This window comes from Salvelinus sp. IW2-2015, unplaced genomic scaffold (genome assembly GCF_002910315.2).
Source record: "Salvelinus sp. IW2-2015 unplaced genomic scaffold, ASM291031v2 Un_scaffold2949, whole genome shotgun sequence".
NCBI classification, from domain to species: domain Eukaryota; kingdom Metazoa; phylum Chordata; class Actinopteri; order Salmoniformes; family Salmonidae; genus Salvelinus; species Salvelinus sp. IW2-2015.
The window spans coordinates 64,127-68,762 of NW_019944244.1; the positions used below are offsets into that span (position 1 = coordinate 64,127).

The 4,636-nt window shown below is 51.5% G+C and overlaps 1 pseudogene; it reads left to right on the forward strand.

The window, feature by feature from the left end:
- The window catches only part of LOC112075037 (LIM domain only protein 7-like), a 69,576-nt pseudogene that overhangs the window by 55,575 nt on the left and 9,365 nt on the right, over positions 1 to 4,636 (forward strand).

The following is a 4,636-nucleotide window of genomic DNA, read 5'->3' on the forward strand; positions in this document are numbered from 1 at the left end:
GCCGAAGGCTCTGTTGGGTCCTTGGTTTGCAGTGCTCTCTGATTCATCCAGAAGGCTCTGTTGGGTCCTTGGTTTGCAGTGCTGCTGTTCATCCAGAAGGCTTGTTGGGTCCTTGGTGTGCAGTGCTCTCTGATTCATCCAGAAGGCTCTGTTGGGTCCTTGGTTTGCAGTGCTCTCTGATTCACCAGAAGGCTCTGTTGGGTCCTTGGTTTGCAGTGCTCTGTGATTCATCCAGACGGCTCTGTTGGGTCCTTGGTTTGCAGTGCTCTGATTCATCCGGAGGCTCTGTTGGGTCCTTGGTTTGCAGTGCTCTGATTCATCCAGAAGGCCCTGTAGGGTCCTTGGTTTGCAGTGCTCTCTGATTCACCAGAAGGCTCTGTTGGGTCCTTGGTTTGCAGTGCTCTGTGATTCATCCAGAAGGCTCTGTTGGGTCCTTGGTTTGCAGTGCTCTCTGATTCATCAGAAGGCTCTGTTGGGTCCTTGGTTTGCAGTGCTCTCTGATTCATCCAGAAGGCTCTGTTGGGTCCTTGGTTTGCAGTGCTGTGATTCATCCGAAGGCTCTGTTGGTCCTTGGTGTGCAGTGCTCTCTGATTCATCCAGAAGGCTTGTTGGGTCCTTGGTTTGCAGTGCTCTCTGATTCACCCAGAAGGCTCTGTTGGGTCCTTGGTTTGCAGTGCTCTGTGATTCATCCAGACGGCTCTGTTGGGTCCTTGGTTTGCAGTCTCTGATTCATCGAAGGCTCTGTTGGGCTCTTGGTTTGCAGTGCTCTGATTCATCCAGAAGGCCCTGTAGGGTCCTTGGTTTGCAGTGCTCTCTGATTCACCCAGAAGGCTCTGTTGGGTCCTTGGTTTGCAGTGCTCTGTGATTCATCCAGAAGGCTCTGTTGGGTCTTGGTTTGCAGTGCTCTCTGATCTATCCAGAAGGCTCTGTTGGGTCCTTGGTTTGCAGTGCTCTCTGATTCATCCAGAAGGCTCTGTTGGGTCCTTGGTTTGCAGTGCTGTGATTCATCCAGAAGGCTCTGTTGGGTCCTTGGTGTGCAGTGCTCTCTGATTCATCCAGAAGGCTCTGTTGGGTCCTTGGTTTGCAGTGCTCTCTGATTCACCCAGAAGGCTCTGTTGGGTCCTTGGTTTGCAGTGCTCTGTGATTCATCAGACGGCTCTGTTGGGTCCTTGGTTTGCAGTGCTCTGATTCATCCGGAAGGCTCTGTTGGGTCCTTGGTTTGCAGTGCTCTGATTCATCCAGAAGGCCCTGTAGGGTCCTTGGTTTGCAGTGCTCTCTGATTCACCCAGAAGGCTCTGTTGGGTCCTTGGTTTGCAGTGCTCTGTGATTCACCCAGAAGGCTCTGTTGGGTCCTTGGTTTGCAGTGCTCTCTGATTCACCAGAAGGCTCTGTTGGGTCCTTGGTTTGCAGTGCTCTGTGATTCATCCAGAAGGCTCTGTTGGGTCCTTGGTTTGCAGTGCTCTCTGATTCACACGAAGGCTCTGTTGGGTCCTTGGTTTGCAGTGCTCTCTGATTCACCAGAAGGCTCTGTTGGGTCCTTGGTTTGCAGTGCTCTCTGATTCACCCAGAAGGCTCTGTTGGGTCCTTGGTTTGCAGTGCTCTCTGATTCACCCAGAAGGCTCTGTTGGGTCCTTGGTTTGCAGTGCTCTGATTTAATTCATAAATAGAATGATGATAAATGGGGTGATATAAGTGAGCCCGATTGGGGAAACATCTATTCTCACATTGGCTGACTGTTAACACGCTCTCCCCTCTCTCTCTCTGTTAGGAGGATCGGCGTCTGCAATATCTGATGTAAGTCACAGGAACAAGATGGGGGAACACTGGCTCTTAAGGTTGTGTGTGTTGTGACTGAGTTTGGGGGTGGGGTGGGGGGTGTGTGTGGAATGGTAATATTCTGGGTTGTCCACCAGCTCCAGGTGCCGTCCCTCAGCACCTCCCCTCCAGTTGGTCCTGGGACCCCGAGGAGGAGAGGAGGAGGCAGGAGAAGTGGCAGGAGGAGCAGGAGTGTCTCCTACAGGTCAGGAAGACATACAGCCCACTTAGCCTGGAAACCACTGAGTAAATACCACTGCAGTTCAGGAAGATATAAGCCCTCTTAGCCTGGAACCACACTGAGTAAATACCACTGCAGGTCAGAGACATACAGCCCACTTAGCCTGGAACCACACTGAGTAAATACCACTGCAGGTCAGGAAGACATACAGCCCACTTAGCCTGGAACCCACACTGAGTAAATACCACTGCAGTTCAGGAAGACATACAGCCCTCTTAGCCTGGAACCCACACTGAGTAAATAACTGCTCTTTCTCTTCAGTGATTCAGCGTGGAACTGCTTCCATTGGAACCGTTCGTGCCATGTCTGTTATGATAAAACGTGCCAATTCTGGGCTAAATTACCTGTAGTCTGAGAGAATGCTGATTGGACAGTTTACTCGTCTTGTTGCGATGTTGTACAGGAGAAGTACCGGCAGGACCAGAAGAGGCTGGATGATGAGTGGCAGCAGGCCCAGGAGGAGGCAGGGGTGGAGGGATACAGGCAGGCTGAGGTGACCCCTGATCCTCTCACGTCCAGAGGCATCGTGGAAATGTAGTCCCTTGTGTCAAATCATCCCACGAACACGGAGAGCTCAGGAGAGATGACCGACGGGACCGCTAGCCTTGCAGTCCTCAGCCTGTCTTGGGCCAGCCCATGCCCCTGTTGCCCGTGTGGCATCCAATCAAAAGAAGGAAGACGTTTTTGACGGGGGAAGAAGGGAGGAGCCTCATCCTCAAAGAAGGGAGGAGCCTGGAAGAGGAGACCGATGAACTGGCAGAAGGAGATACCTGGGTAGCCAAATCTTTGTTGTTTATTTAGTTCTAGTGGTGATGTTTAAAGGCATTTCCCTCTGGCAGTGGGACACAATGGCCCTGTTCAAGAGAATCAATCCTTGATCGCATTGTTGGTCAAATTGTGACTTGACTTATCTACCAATATGACTAGTTTAATCATTTCAAGGAAGTGATTATTGTGGTACCAGTCAGTCATACAAACTTGCTGGCTGCTGTCAAAACTAGCCCAAATTGTAACGTCGCCAAAATTGACCTCTGCTGTGATTGTTCTCTGTCTTCGCCCTGCCCTCTGTCCTTTCGCCCTGCCTCTGTCCTCTGCCTTCTCGCCTGCCCTCTGTCTTCTCGCCCTGCCCTCTGTCTTCTCGCCTGCCCTCTGTCTTCCTCGCCCTGCCTCCTGTCCTTCTCGCCTGCCGCTCTGTCTTCTCGCCCTGCCCTCTGTTCCTCAGTCGCCCTGCCTCTGTCCTTTCGCCTGCCTCTGTCTCCTCGCCTTCCGTCGCCCTGCCTCTGTCTTCTCGCCTGCCTCTGGTCTTCTCGGCCCTGCCTCTGTTTGCTCAGCCCTGCCCTCTGTCTTTCTCGCTCTGCCGCTGGCTGCCTCCTCTGCTGCTCTGTCTCAGGTCTGGGAACTCCTATGGTTTTCAACACCCAGCTATTCTAGTCGATGACAGTCAGTCAGTATAGAGACTGCTATGGTTTCACCCAGCTAGGGGGCTTGGAGTGCAACCTTTGGGTGATGGTAAACTGTCATGAATCGTCGGTGATATTTTGTATGTCAATCACTAGATGCTTGTATGACTAGTTGTGCTCCAGTGTTTGTAATGTGTTGAGTACTGGGCAGGGTGATGTTGTGAGTACTGCAAGGGTGATGTTGTGAGTACTGCAGGGTGATGTGTGAGTAGCAGGGTGATGTGTGAGTACTGCAGGGTTGATTGTTGTGAGTACTGCAGGGTGATGGTGGGTGGTACTGGCCAGGGTGATGTGTGAGTACTGCACGGGTGATGGTGTGAGTACTGCGGGTGATGTGTGAGTACTGCAGGGTGATGCCAGAAGGCTCTGTTGGGTCCTTGGTTTGCAGTGCTCTCTGATTCACCCAGAAGGCTCTGTTGGGTCCTTGGTTTGCAGTGCTCTGATTTAATTCATAAATAGAATGATGATAAATGGGGTGATATAAGTGAGCCCGATTGGGGAAACATATATATTCTCACATTGGCTGACTGTTAACACGCTCTCCTCCCCTCTCTCTCTCTCTGTTAGGAGGATCGGCGTCTGCAATATCTGATGTAAGTCACAGGAACAAGATGGGGGAACACTGGCTCTTAAGGTTGTGTGTGTTGTGACTGAGTATTGGGGGTGGGGTGGGGGGGTGTGTGTGAATGGTAATATTCTGGGTTGTCCACCAGCTCCAGGTGCCGTCCCTCAGCACCTCCCCCTCCAGTTGGTCCTGGGACCCCGAGGAGGAGAGGAGGAGGCAGGAGAAGTGGCAGGAGGAGCAGGAGTGTCTCCTACAGGTCAGGAAGACATACAGCCCACAAATCACCTTGAAATCATAAACTATCATTATTTGTAGATAAGTCAGTCACAATTGAACCCACAATGCATCAAGGATTTTGATTCTTTTGAACAGGGCCATTGTGCCACTGGGCAGAGGGATGCCTTTAAACATCACCACTAGAACTAAATAACAACAAAGATGTGGTCTTACCAGTTATCTCCTTCTCCAGTCATCGGTCTCCTCTTCCAGGCTCCTCCCTTCTTGAGGATGAGGCTCCTCCCTTCTTCCCCGTCAAAAACGTCTTCCTTTTTTTTT